The following is a 16,590-nucleotide window of genomic DNA, read 5'->3' as shown; positions in this document are numbered from 1 at the left end:
AACTCAGACAAGCACCACTGAATTTTCATGTGGTTAATTTGTGTTTATAATTCATCTCGTGCACGGCGGTGAAGGAAAACAAAGGAAACCTGCATGTGTTTAATTTCAACGAAATTCTGCCACATGTGTATCCATCATGTGGAATACGCTCCAAATCTTCTCCTCAAAGGGAAGGGAGGCCTTAGCCCAGCAGTGGGAAATTTACAGGCTGTTAATGTTATGTTGTTTATGTGTTGGTATGAAACTATTTGAAATATATTGTGCTCGGCGTTGGAGGAAATCACTGTGAAGGACCCTGCGTGTCATTATCTAGACATACAATGATTCTCTTATTCTAAAGCTTATGATTCTCGGTCTTGAACATCCAGTCGAAAAAAAAAAACAAAATTGAAGATTATTTTCAAATAACTTATTCTATTTAACAACTTTCTTTACTTCATCTTTAGAAAAGGATGATAATTTAACATGTTAGTGTTGCCAGGTGGATATAATTGAACGTTAAATTTTATTATAATTTGTCCATATATGTTGTGTGTGTTGCCAGTTTTTTTTTTGTGTTTAATGAAAAAATATAATTCAACCGCGCTGATGAGACACGCTAATGCGCAAAGTATTTCTAGCGTAGTTCCATCAAAGTGTTGTGTGTATCGAAATCTGTTAACATGGATATAGATGTTTGATATGGAAGTGTCTTCTTTTTTTAAGCATATATTTTGTAAAAGTTCTTTGTGATTCATATAAAATTTTAGACTTTGTTAAATAAAAATAATATTACTTGTATCTATATTATGTAAACATTTTCTTGTAAAATTATACATTACAATCAACCGATAAAATGTAAGAAGGCCTATATAAACATACATTTTTAATTTCATATATCATTTATTTGCACTTTAAAACTCAGTTTCGATCAATAATTGAGTTAATAGATTATTTCGAGCTGTTTATTAATACGTACGCAATAATTTATGAATATTTTATTAAATTTATTTTTATTTAAAACAGCTGTAATCGTTCTTAAATAAAACTATTATTATAATATACCATTCAGATAATTTATATCATTGTAGTGGGGTACAGGCAGCGACCCACGATAGCGTCATTTCCTGATTTTGATGTCGCAATGCAGCGATGATGTCGAGTATATGTTAATTTTTTAGATTAATATACTATAATAATGTTTACTTAACACGTACTTTTGTTAATAACACGTTTCTGATATTCATAAATAAATCGCACACAAAATTGCCTTTTTTTTTAACTGACTATAGACGTCACGTGGGAATATACTTATTTTATTAAATTTGAAATTTTTTTATTTAGACTTTTTTATTTATTTTTATGCATAGCGTAATCAGATCAAGCATCACGAGTGGAGATGGATTGGCCACACGCTCCGAAGGGACCCCGACCATAATCACAAACAAGCTTTGGACTGGAATCACGAAGGGAAAAGAAAGCGTGGCCGTCCCCGTTAAACCTGGCGACGCTCCGTGTTGGCAGAGGCGGAGAGCATCGGAATGACTTGAAGCGAGGTGAAGCGTGAAGCTCAAGACCGATCGCGATGGAGGACATCTGTGGACGCCCTCTGCCCCATCTATGGGACACAGGTCATTAGGGAGGATAGCTTAGCAAACGTAGTTTTTTTTTCCAAAATATTGAGTATTCCTAATTACTCGTACGAAAAACAGTTAATACTGTTAGTCAAAACCAATAGAATAATTTTGACTACACCAAAACATTTGTATCTAAAACAGATAATATTTTAATGTGTTCATTTAGATAACATTGTAAGGTTAATGTAAGTATTTTACATATACTGCATAGCAACAACGAACAAGGATGTGACAGCGCAGTGGCAGGCATGCTAAATTTCGGCTAATTCTAACGTATAGACTGCAGGAAATGTCGCTTGTTTTAACAAATATTATATTCGATATCCTAAGTGAATTTTCTTGTAAGCGAAAAACGACTAGAAATTTATAATCTTAAACATGCAATAAACAGCAGGTGGTTCGATTGCAGATTATAAAGCTCCTGTTTCGAAACCAGAAGTTAAGAAAATATTTATTATTTTATTAAGACATATCCAGTAGTAGGTAGTTATCTGTGATCTCTTACCTGAGATAGCACGTAAAGCCGTTGGTTCTTTACATCGGACTAGGATAGTGAAAGAATAGTCACGAGTCTGTCAGTAGCTTTTATTTATTGAATACACAGTTTACTTGGTGGTAGGGCTTTGTGCAAGCCCGTGAAGGTAACCACCCACTCATCATATATTCTATCCCAAAACAACAGTACTCAGTATTGTTGTGTTCCTGTTTGAAAGGCGAGTGAGCCAATGTATCTACAGGCACAAGGGACATCTTAGTTCCCAAGGTTAGTAGCGCATTGGCGATGTAAGGAATGATTAATATTTCTTACAGCACCAATGTCTATGGTGACCACTTCCCATCAGCCCGTATGCTCGTCCGCTAACCTATACTAGAAAAAAAACACATCAAAGTCCTAGATTATTCATCATCAGCTTTAAAACTGCTTGAAAAGGCATTTCAAATGATCCACGACGGGCAGTATTGCGCTACCCGCATCAGCGGCTTCCCACGACGTTCATAAGATCATCTGTCCACTTTGTAGGGGGCCCGTCCACGCTGCGTCTTCCGGTTCGTGATCGCCACTCAAGAATTTTAATGTCCCGTAGTTTATGAATATTGATGTCACTATAAAATTTCTAAATTAATTAATATTATTAGTATCAACATTTCATGCCTAGATTATAACAAAACCTTATACTTAAAAAACATTCTTTGAGAGAGCCGTGATGGCCCATTTATTAGAAGATGTAGTTTCTAATCGATGATTCAGAATTCAAACCCGGGGCAAGCACCACTGAATTTTCATGTACTTAATTTGTCTTTAATTCGTATTACCTAAAAATAATAAAAAGCAGCAAAAACATTGATATTGACGTAAAGCGGCATTCTCAGTAATATGTATTGTAATTTATTTTGTGTAGTAATGTAAGAGAAGGACTTATGAAGCAACAGAGGCGTGTTAGACAAAGATCTTTAAACGAATAATATAAAATTCGGCCAAATGCGAGTTGGACTCGTGTACGAAGGGTTCCGTACCATCGACTAGGTTATTGATATCGAGAAAATATAGGCAAAAATAGCATTTTTGGATGGAAGGCATAAATAAATATTAAAGGGGAAATATTTATTTTATTTTTAGTATCTATTTGTTGTTATAGCGGCAACATAAATACATTATTTGTGAAAATTTCAACTGTCTAGCTATCGCGGTCCTTGAGATACAGACATACGGATGGACAAACAGCGAAGTCTTGTTAATAGGATCCCATTTTTACCCTTTGGGTACGGAAACCTAAAAAACGATAAATTAAATATAAAATTACAGTCATGGAATGTAGATCAGCGAGTCGAACCAGCAAGAAACTGTAGTCACTCCTTTCCACCACGTAAAAAACATAGGTATTTTAATTACATATAATTAAATGAATATATATCTTGCATAAAGATCAACGAATACGATTAAATTATCTTTATAATCTTGTTTCGAATCATGCCTCATTTATTATCAAATGTTGTTTTAATATAAGCTTTAAATTTATTAATTGGTCGTCAAAAGTTAGTGCACAACTATGTATTGGAATTAATATAATCAAATGGACATAATATTATTACAATTATTCAATCAATTGATATCATATCATTTACTTTTTGGTATTGACTCCCACCCAATCATCACTTACAAATTATACTACCAAATATTTATACCTAGTTAGTGTAGTTCTATTCTGGTTGGTAGAGTGAGTGATCAAATCACAGAGTGATGACGAATTGAGTATTTAAGGAATGGTTAATATTTCTTATGGTTATGGTTAAGAAAAAGCCGAGATGGCCCAGTGGTTAGAACGCGTGCATCTTAACCACTGATTTCGGGTTCAAGCCCAGGCAAGCACCACTGAATTTTCATGTGCTTAATTTGTATTTATAATTCATCTCGTGCTCGGCGGTGACGAAAAACATCGTGAGGAAACCTGCATGTGTCTAATTTCAACGAAATTCTGCCACATGTGTATTCCACCAACCCGCATTGGAGCAGCGTGGTGGAATATGCTCCAAACCTTCTCCTAAAAGGGAGAGGAGGCCTTAGCACAGCAGTGGGTAATTTACAGGCTGTTAATGTTACTGTTAATAATGTTAATATTTCTTAGGGTACCAATTTCTATGGGCGGTGGTGACCATAATATACACTTACAGCTGATATGGCGTAGTTAGAACACGTTCGCATCTATCGAAGGTTCTGTTTTAAACCTGTACAAGCACCACGGAATTTTTAAGTGATTTGTGTGTTGGTTACATTCATCTTGTGTTGGTGAGAACATTGAGAGGAAATCTGCATGGAGTTCTCCAATTTGTCACGCATAGGAGCAGTGTGGTGAAATAAGCTCTAAGCCTTCTGATATATAATTATTATTTGCCTTTGTTATATAAAAGCAGTAGCTTAAAGGATCTTAAAATTGCCGTCAAATTAAAAATAATATAGAATATATTTTTAAACTACATAGGTATATAATAATAATATTACAATACGATGTAATTTTTTTTTTTCAAACGACTTTAAGTCGATTCTGGTTAGACGATAAATAAAAAAGAAAAAAAATAAATCAACATACTATATTACAATGATTGTTATATGTTTGTTTAAGCTTACTAAGCCTAATTCGAAAGTTTTCTATCGGTTTTATCGTATACAATGCACAGTTAGAATTTAATGTCCAAAATCTCTTTGTGCCAGAGTTCATGACGCGTAACGTATTTTGTAACGCTAACAATTTGACGTTTCGTAAATTCGGTGATTGTAATTACGCATTGTTACCATTTTTTATGGGTGCTTCATGTCCATTTCGATACTATCTATGGTATTTCTAATAGATTACATTATAAAATTGACTGCGAACGGATAAAATTACCGCACCATGTCTCTATAACAAAGGTTAAATATGACTTTGAATTTATTGTTCGAACTGTATAATTTAATGTTTTAACTATATCCAAATTTAAAGTAACACTCTGTATATGACCTAATGTTGGACTGCTTATTCATATTGGTGGACATCTTTTGCAGATTTTCATGTCACACTATTTTTCTCAGTTTTCATATTTCGGGTGCTTGTGCAGGTTTGACGCCACGATCTTTGGTTAAGATTCAGGTGTTCTAATCACTATGCCATCTGCTCTTAATTATATGATTGTTGTTTAAATGCCGTTGTATTTGTACAGCTTTTAAATCACAAAACAGTTTGTTAAAACATTTGACAGAACGTCACGAAGTTTAAAGTTCATCTTGTCCGATTAAGGCTTCGATTTTGAAATAACTGAACTTAAACCATTCATTTGCTATATTGAACAAATAAAATAATTATTAAATGAAGTTTAATTATAATAAAACGATAATAACTTTGAATTATTTGACATAATTTATAATCTTGTCATGTTTCAAGTACTTTTAGATGTTGGTAAATTTTGTGATATAGTAAGTTAAGCAGTTTGAGTGTTCTTGTTCTGGTCCGAAGGTGAGCCAGGGTAATAAAATCGACGCATTGATGGTGTACAAGTATTGGTTTATTTATCTAATAGCGTCAATGGCTGCATGGTCAACATTGCAATTCGTTCCACTTTCTGATGTGGATAAATTAAATTACTATGAATATGTAAACGTATAAGATTAGTCCCATTTAATTGGCATTTGTTTTGCCTCAGTAGTCTAGTGGCTAGCTTAAAACGTTCCAGGTCTCAAGGTCCTGAATTCAAACTCAGACAATCAAAAACTTCTTGTTCATTTCTTGGTTATACACATATCCCTCGGAAAGTACATAAAAACTCATAACCGTTTCCGGTCATGTCGAATTGCCCTCCCATTATGAGTGTAAGGTAATAAAGAGTACTCCTTGAGCACTATAATGTCCCTCACATATGGCTCTTGAGAAAGGCTACCTTTAAAACACCAGATCATTTTTACATGCAATTTTTTTTTAATAAAAAGCGACTTAAAACTGTTATTACGAACTAAAATATCTGGGCAAAAGACAATGTAATGTTTGAAGGGACAAGTATAATAATAAAACTTAATTAAGTTATGAAACAAATCAGAACGGAAAAGGCAGAGGTTCGTAATAACGGAGTACGAGCAATAGATGCGAGTAAATAATAATTTTGTTAATAGCATTACCGAAGACAATGACGTTTTGTTCATAACGTAGGTTGACCATAATTTCGTAAAAAGTGAAAATTACTGTCTATGTTAATTGTAAACAGTTTTATTTTTTATGTATATAAGAACTAATATTTATATATTTATGCATACATTCGTATTAGAGGAAATGAAGGACAATAAATGCGTAATTCTTTACACTACAAGTGAGTTTATTTGGCTTAATGCAAGTTCGTCTTGCTCATCAGATATTTTAGTGCCAAACAACAAGTTCCTGTTGTTGGGTTCCAGTGTGAAGGGTGAGTAATCTAGAGTAACTACACAAGGGACACAACATCTTAGTTCCCAAGATTGGCTGCGCAACGGCGATGTAAGGAATGGTTAATATTTCTTATTGGAGTTATCATTAGGCGGCTTATTTGCCATAAGTAACTGACTTAAAAAAAGAAGCAGTCTATCAATACTGTTGTATTTGTGTTGCCGTTGTATGTTTATAAACTCAGAACTATGTAATTTAAAAACCGATTTGGAATGCTCCTTTTTTTATTTGGTGATAAAAAAAAAGTGACTATTGTAGTGTGTACTAATATTTCTGTGACGTAATCAGTTTTATTCTAATTTATATATTTTATACATACTAAATCTTTTCTTTCTCTTTTATTGATTTCAATATTTGATTATATCAGTATTATTTATTGTTCAGTGTCGACCTGAGACTGTAATTAAAACGAAAACTGTTCACAGAAATACGATTCTCGGAGATGATATAAAGAGACTATTAAACTTCATTATTTGATTTCTTAAAATCTGTTTTCCTTGTTATTTTTTCTAAGATTCTAAACCGTTGATTATAAAAAAAATACATCCTGTATTATATCAGTCGAGTATTAATAATGACAAAATATATGAGCTAAATAAAGATATGTTTCGGATTTCATAATGATGAAAATAATGTACAGAGTAACGAATAAATAATTTGTTTCAATTTTAGTATATAATACACCAGTACTATATTGTTTTAGTGGCCATTTTCTACCCTAACCAGCCATGGTATTTTTGTAAAGGGTAACTTTGCGTAAAAACTGTGCAGAAACATTATAATACAAAACACTGAGGCAATTAGGTAATTATCATTCTATTGGTTTTTGAAGATAGACAAGCATTTAAACGCCAATTCATGAAATATGGCAATAAACTTAGTAATTAATCTTTAAAAAAACTTTAAATGATACTTAATTAATTTCTACACGATATCCAGTATTTTAAAATACGATACAATGTACTTTTATACGAGGCATCGGGTTAATTTGAAGTAAAACAAAAGACACTTGCGTGGAATAATTTCCTTTTAATTGAATACCAAGAAAGTAAGTGCCATGCCTCGGCACGTGTTTGAGTAACAAAAAGTTTGACATAATGTTTATACTGATTCTTAAGCATTATGGCTTCTTTCCCCACTTTTTATATGACTTTACAATTGAATGTGTTCAGTTAAACAATGAGCGCTCTCTTTCCGTCATCTTTGCTTGAACATTCGAAATAAGAATAACTCGCATAAACTAAATAGCAATATTTATAGATAAAACCGTAGATCTGTGTTCAAAATATTATCATTGCTAAGTCCTCATTGTCAACCAACCATTTGTCTTGGTCTAAGACCTTTTTCTATAAGATAGGTAAGCGGACGAGCGAAGGGGCCACTTGATGGTCACCAGCATCGAAAGACACTATCAGAAATATTAACCATACCTTACAACGCCAATACGCATCCAACCTTGGCAACTAAATCTACTAAACTATTGTGTCTGTATACTGTCGGCATTCCTCAGCGCGATATGTTTATAAATTACTGGGTGTGGGTAGTTTTTCGGTCAAGATGTTATTAGTTTTTCGGTCAAGAAATTTATAGTTGAGCTCAGAGTTAAGAAGGAGACATTCTCGTATATCGGAACGCTTAGACTAAGCTTAAATAGTCTCCGGTCGTGTTGGATTGCCATCCCACCAGATTATAAGAGCGAAGGAAACGACTGTTCAACTATGTGTGCACGCACACTTTAATACTATAATAACTTCTGGGTAGTTGTCAAGGGCCACCGCGGCAGAAAACCGTTAATGACAGAGAGTAAAACAGGAACATAATTACTAGAAGTAATTTTTTTTTCAATATTGTCATATTGTTTTTTTATGTCCGCAACTAATATCTTAAATAATGGCCAGAATGCAAAAATGATATTCGAGACTCAAATAAGCTAACCCATTAAAAAATATGAACGTATCGTCGATAATATTTTCTAATGCGTAATTCAAATATTGGTTATAGTAATTTTTAAGTTTAAAAACAAATATTAATCCTAAGATTAATACATACATATATACATAGGAATACCGTTGGGTTTATTTAGCGTAAACTAAATAAATCCAACGGTATTCCTCTAGTATAATCACGAGATGCTTCATAAAAGATCTCACAAACTAATCACTTTTACACACAATAACTTACTATTAAATACTCGCACGCTAATAGACAAACAAACAGACGTAAATACGAGACAAACAATGAGTCCATTAAGCTGACACGTTTAATTCTCTTGTGTCATCTTTTTAAGAATACAAATTTTAATTATTTAACTAAAGGTATTCATTTATTATGCCTGATTGACTGGCGTGGTAAACGTAACTTCCTGCTTCGTTAACGGTCTTGGATTCTGAACCGAGTTATAGTCGAGAGTTTATATGATGTGTGTTTTTTTTTTATTTTATTTAAAACTGAGAAGGGCCGAATATCACACTTACCAAAAATTTCAAATTCAAACTCAGACCCTAACCCTAGTTATCTAGTTCCTAAACTGTCCGTAATTAATCGATTATGTTTTAGTCCAGCAGAACAGTTGCAGAATTTACTGTAATTAGGCATCATGTATTTTTTTATAAAACATATATTGCACGTTAATTTCCGAACAATTTGCTTTCTTATATCTCACATGTCTTAACTTACAAAACATTGCAGCTTTTTGCAAAAAAAAATTTAGGTAATATTAAAATCGAAAAATATTGTCCTAAAATATTCAATAATTTGGTCACCATAATTTAGCCCCAGCTTTTGAATGACAATGTTCGCTGGACCGCCCACATTATATCCGGTGTGTTCATGCCGTTTTATTTCACCGGGAGTCGAATCCGGACCCTTGTAGGCGTGCATGTTAATTACTACGGACTCGATTATACCGTAACCGGTAATGAATCTAATCAAAAACATATATGATTACACCGAATATGACGACCACGCTTTATTCTGTACTTTTAATTGTTCATTTGCTTATTTAACTGGGTTATTTAATTTAATGACGCTTCAGTAAAAAAGTTATTTCTCAAAAAAATTTCAGCCCGTATATGTGCTAACAATATCATGTAAATCAGTGATTAAATCACGTGATTATGATGACTGATGATTGGTTCAACTGTGATGAGGACTCGAGCGATATCAATGATTGATTAACTACTGATTTGGGCACGATGTCACGGAACCCTGTTATGCAAATAATCATTATAAAAACAAGTAAAGTAACAGTTTGTTAACTATTGAGGTAAGGCTTGGAGTTTATTCTACCAGGCTGCACTGAAGCGGCTTGGTGGATACACATAACGCAGATATACATTAGGAACATTTAGGTCTCCAATCTCCTGTTAAGATTTAATTATGTGTCACAGGTCTTTCGGTTTAAAGAAGAAATATTAAATGTTAAAGCATAATTTTTATCCACTTAGTTTATAATTAGTCCTATTTTCGGTTTTATAGTGCGTTTCCATTATAATTCACTTTATATCTCACTCGTGAAATTTTGACAACTGACCTACAGTGACTTGGCATTTTGATACTTGTATCTTATATTTTTTTTACTTATAATGCTAAAGTTGTATAACACATTCTGATACTTCTGCGGTGAGTTTCGAGTTTATTACAGAATCTACTGTTCCAAGTTTTTTTTTTGTAAATCCTTATTTAGTTTTACATTGCAATAAAGTACATATAAAAATATAATGTATATTTTTTATATTATAAAGACGAAGAAATAATAACCATAATGATATGCCAACAGAAAATATTCTCCAGAACGGAACTGACCTTTTAAACAGTTTTCAATTATGTACATAGCCTTTGCATAATACATACATACATACATTTATTCATTAAGTAATATTGTATAATTCGTAATTAATTATATTTAGAATACAATCGAAGTATATCGTTATAATCGATTTTACCGAGTCACACATCAATCGAGTCACGATTCGTCATACGACCTTTCCCCGCCCTTGTAACGTTGATTTTGTCAAAATTTATTTTCTTATTTATGATTCGTATAAAAATTGATATTTTAATATATATATAATGATTTATAAAGCTGTCTCTGTAGGTGAGAGTCCGTCTTTCAGACGAGTACTGAATATATATCATTCTATTGTGTTATAATATCACTCAGAATAAATGAAATACTGTTCATCTGAATAGATTCTTGTCAGCTTACGAAATTGTTTATTAGAATAGAATTTTATATTGAATGAAAATCAACGAACACTAGTTGAACCGATGCAGAAGGATTGTCTTTGATCCGACGGTCTGGTCATCACCGAATATTTCCTAAAGACCTTTCGTTCATATTCCATAACATAAAATTAGTCAGGTGGAGACGAAGAAAGCTTTCAAAAACAATTTTATTGATGATATACAAAGATGACTCATCGCTCATATACAGAGAAATCATATATATATATTTTATTACGTCTTGCTTTGTTTAACGAACATCTTCTGAAAAGTGTTTGTATGCGAACGTATTTATTAATAATTTAATTTAAAATTTAATATATTATAATAAATAATTTGAAATAAAACATTTAGGTAGCATATTAGAATTCCATGGAGTGACTTGGTGCAGTAACCATTAATTACAATTTAATTTATAGTCGCTATAACACTTGTTTTAATTTTACGATTTCAATAATTTCAAATGCGACGTCGATCATTAACTCGCAGACTTAAAAAAATAGCCTGACTTACTTGTGTTAGTTTAAGAAAATAAAAATTCCTAAAGGCTTAGCCTTCAACCTCACAATAAAACGTTTCGTTTCGTGACAATAAGTATTACAAGTGTTAAAATTGAATATTATCGTAGATTTTTTTCTGAAAGCTGTATAATATATTTATAGTATACAAATATAACTATTCATCCCAATTTCGCATATGATTGAAGTTTCATCACACAACGACGACAAACAAAAAAAATATTTTTATTTATTAAAGAGAAGACTACCTAACATTTCATTGTTTATATATATTTTTAATTCAATTACTATGTTACAACAAGCGCGCCAGCTGTTGTACGACGCTGGTACTGCGTCAGATTCACGTAACTGCCAAAAACAAAATCACGAAGTTGAAACAGCTAAGCTAAACTACATAAGCATTATTTTTATGCGTATCTTTTTTTATTCAAGGCTAGACATAGAAATGTTTTATTAATAATATAATATAACGTATATTTTATCATCACAAGCGTATATATATTATTAGCATATTATAATTATGTGGTGAATATATTTAAAACACATATTTAAAGTCTCGTCATACAACTTTTATATTATATATTCTAATCGTATCCGATTTTTACTATGTTATAATATATTAATATTAATAATTCCATATCGTTATTAACAATTTATTATACTGATCTATCGATAATTCATAAAAAACAAGATAGGATTTTAGACACAACTGTCAAAAAAAAATCAAAGCCTACGACGTACACACGTTTTAAGCATATAAACTGCTTCAAGAAACCTTTATGTATTTATAATACATTATTAATTCTCATTAAATATATAATATACAATAAAATTAACTTGACTGACGAATTTAAACGTTGAGATTTGTTTAAAAAAATGTCCTTTGTGATTAGAATATGATTTTCAATATTATAATTTTAGATAAATATTTATGTTTTAAAAAAATGTATAATTCGATACGAAAATCGATTATATAAGCTTATTCGTACAAATCAATTGGTGCAGATCTTTAGAATATTGTGCTTCGAATTCAGAGTATTATGAATTATTACTGCTCTTATGATCACATATGGTAGGACATCTGAAACCAAATAGAGCAACAGAGTTGAAGGCACGTGTCCTTACGCTTCTCTTGATTGTTTTTATGCTTATTTTTGAAGTGACAACGTCTTATGAGAAGGTAAACCGCTTCGTTACGTAAAGCGTTACGGCGCCAGTCGGTCTCACTTCCCTTTCTCTTACGCATACGTACATACAAAAATTCAAATGTACATATTCATGAATTTTAACTAAGAATAAGACATATTTTATAATCAATAAAATATGTCGATGGATGGATTGTGTGAAAGACGATATGGTTAGAAAGAATGTTACTTGTGAGATGACGTCCGACAGAGAAGTATGGAAGAAGAAGACATGCTGCGCCGACCCCAAGTAAAATTAGGATAAGGGCTAGGAGGATGATGAATGAATAAAAGCTATTATTAATAATTTAATTTAATTTTCCTTACATTAACATATTAATATATACATAGAATTTTAGTAATAACCTAAGCTTTTCTCAAGTTTAACAATTTAAATATTAAATAGTTGAAATTAGATGAGTTTAAGTTATCACTTCTGTCGGGCGTCCCGAGACACACATTTGTATCTTATCACATTTGAGCTACGTTGTGAAATAAACGAAATTCTGCCACATGTGTATTCCACCAGCCCGCATTGGAGCAGCGTGGTGGAATATGCTCCAACCTTAGGAGAGGCCTTAGCCCAGCAATGGTAAATTTACAGGCTGCTAATGTAATGTAATGTAAAAGAGGAAAGTTTCCTCATAAAGAGTGTATACTTTTGTTTAGCTTTCCGATGCACCGAGTTTTATTTTACATATGAATGATGTAAGTACATACGATACAAACTGATGATATATTTATATAACGTCCCGTAAAAAATGTATATAATTTTGCTATTCAAAAAGAAATCCAGTAATTGAAATTTAATGAAAAACTACATGCATTGTGTAAAATCTGTGACCGATCATCGGGCTAGCTATGTCTAAAATTGTTTTCACTTACTGCCCGTTACATTTGATGAAAACGTTTGTTTTGATGTCTTTCAATCGTTTTCCTTATTAGGATCAAAAGTATCTGATGTTAAAATTGATAGAAGACACAAAAAAAAATCATTTTACCGGATATATAAGGGCGTATCTACATTGGCGTCAAAAATTATATTTTCATTTTGTAAGGCGAAATACAATTTACAGGAAACATACAAAATAAATAACGATTGTTCAACGTTAACATACATTCACAAGCTCTCTCCGAGGTTAAGATAAGCTACAACATATAAAACACGAATCACTAAGAAAATGTTTACGACACCTAACCAGCGACTCGGCTAAATTGAAAATCCATTGAAATCCCTTCAACCAGCTTACATTTGCGTTATCGTCTCAAATCAATAGCCTTATATTATAATAACAAGGGTTATATTTGCTTGCACTTGAAATTGTCAGTAAGTGAAGTTGTGGAAAGTGTGTCAAGAATGGGAGAGGCGTAAGCAAAATACTATCAAATGTTGACCTTTCCGTTAGCTATTCGATCTTTATTTAATAGCCATGCCCTTAGATGTTTTAAATGATAGTAGATCTTAAAAGCCAAAATGGAATAGGCAATATAATGCCATTTTAGTATTCACGATAATATATTACTACGATCATGCCTTTGGCAGTAAACTTTTTTTTTCATTTTAATATATGGCTTAGAGCCTTCTTGTATAGACGCTGTATTCACTATGTTATCTCGGCTATTTTTCAAATTTCGAATTTTCGAAAATTTCAAATCAACAACTGTATTCATACAGATAGCGTATCATTATTCAAATTTTATCTCAAAACTAGCAGTGACCTGGACTTCATTAAATACAGTTTCATACAAATTGCTATAATTATTGACGTCTATGCTTTGTGTCTTTCGTTAGGGTCGTAGCGCAAAGCTACTAAACTTAGAACCTCCAACAAACGAACTCTATAACGTTAACAGATTCGCACTGATAATTCCTGAAATAGACAAATAATTATTATTATAAGATTTAAGTAAATGAATAATTTAAAGATAAATTAAAGAGTTAACCAGAGACTATATTATCTTAATTTTTTTTACGTGTTATAACACTTTTGTAATAATAATTAATACTAATATTAAAGTATAATATGCAGATTGTCTGTAGGAATGTTGTGTATGTATGAATACGTAGATGTGTGTATGTGTGCACATGCTTCAAAAGTTGCGATACAATCGATACAACAGTCATCACTTCAATCGAAAAAAAACCGCAAACAATGAATTGAATAATTTGAATACATCGTAAAATACACACAAAGAGTTGACGTCCTCCTGACCGATTTCGGTCTCGAAGGCCATTCCCAACGAAGAACTGCACAGAAGATTGCGCAGAAGATACTATAGATACGAAACATTGGTGAACTTTGTATTCTCTTTTCTCACAATCAGATGGGACTTTAAATTAAAATCCGACACTATCGAAGAGAGTTTAGGAGGCAGACCAACTGCTTTACATGTCCAGCGGCACGGGCGTGATTTTTCGTTCCTTCTTGTATTTTCTTCGTAGCTTTAGTATTATCTATAACGTGGATTTACGATATTTTAACGTTACAGTACATTAACTTTAACAGGCAGCATCACGATCTAAATTTTAGGTTTGGGAGTTTTAACAACGCCTACATCTTCAGTTTGCTCCTCAGTATACAAGTGACTAGACTTACGAGACAGACAATATACATCGTAAAATATGTACAAAAAAAGCTTACAACAAAGCAAGATGAGCTCCACTAAATAATATAATAATTATTTATATTTATTAAAGGCAATTTTACGTCATCGCGCCATACATCTTTAGATGTTAAGCGAAAGCATACTAAGTAACTACATCGTTTGAATATCAAACGATATCAATAGATTATCTGCCTTTTTTTAAAATATTTATAGACCATTGTAGTCGACCAAGGGACGTGTCACGGCCTATTATTTTGGCCTCTGCCCACGCGCAGAGAATTCCGAATCGTTGTTAGGAAAGTTTGTTGAACTTAAAGCTTGTAGTAACTTATTTCGATGCTGTCTGTGAACTATAAATATTGTTACGTGTTAAGAAAATGATTTTTATTTATTATCTTCAGAGATAAATGTTGCAATAATAAATTATGTATATTAATATTGTAATCCTATATGTGGCAACCGATTTTGTTTAAGCTTAATTGTGTATATGTAAGCGCAGTGGTTTTAATGAGTGGCATCTACACTTGTCAGGGCTATGAGTTCGATCTGGTTTATGAGAAATATCTACTATGTGCACTATAAATGCCATATACCCACGCTTTGAGGTTTTGTCCCAAAAAATCAAGGTAATAAAGAGACGAGTTTCTTAGTGTATTTTTATTTTTTAACAATTATGAAATACAATGTTAAATAGATTAATTACAGTCAGCTTTAAGAACTTGCATTAAATCAAATCAACTCAAAATCTTTATTTAAAATAGAAGGATCACACTTACTTATTCATAGTCAAATAAAACACTCAGCCAGTCATGTATGATATGATTGAAATTTCATATGGCGCCAATGTCTATGGGCAGTAGCAGTCATCTACCGACGCAATAAAAAAGCTGTATTAAATACATAGGCATATCTATACGTATATTCCATACCGACAGTGCCAATTCGTTAAAAGTATAATAATGTAAACAAAACTCAAACAAAAAACCTAAAACACAAACACGGTCCAGTTCAGGTTTTACTCAAGCGCCAAGTCTAGGTACTAAGTCTTGCGCCTAACACAGACATAAAGCGACTAACGTCTAACACCTTACATGGCCTTCACAAGCCCTTCTATGTGCGCTTAATACACAACGCCACGTCTTTTACATCGGCATCAGTTTGCCGCACAATTTGTTGCTGGGTGACGAGGCAACAGGTATCAACGCTGCGGCACACGGAGCACGACACGATACGAAACGATTCGATATCGAAAGTCGATTCGATATCGAAAGTCGATTCGAATTGATTTTATTTCCGTCAATAAAAAAACTAATAATATCATTACGCTTATATGAATGTGTAAATAGCGTGTCCTCGTTTATAAGTATAAAAGTACACTAAGAACAAAACTACTGTAAACATAGTTTTTTTTTTTTTTTTTTTTAATATGTTAACACGTATGTGAAACATAACGATTATGGAAAATAACACGGTAACATGCATTATTAATATCGAATCA

Source organism: Vanessa tameamea, chromosome 16 (assembly GCF_037043105.1).
Source record: "Vanessa tameamea isolate UH-Manoa-2023 chromosome 16, ilVanTame1 primary haplotype, whole genome shotgun sequence".
Classification (NCBI taxonomy): Eukaryota; Metazoa; Arthropoda; class Insecta; order Lepidoptera; family Nymphalidae; genus Vanessa; species Vanessa tameamea.
This window is presented reverse-complemented; position numbering follows the sequence as displayed.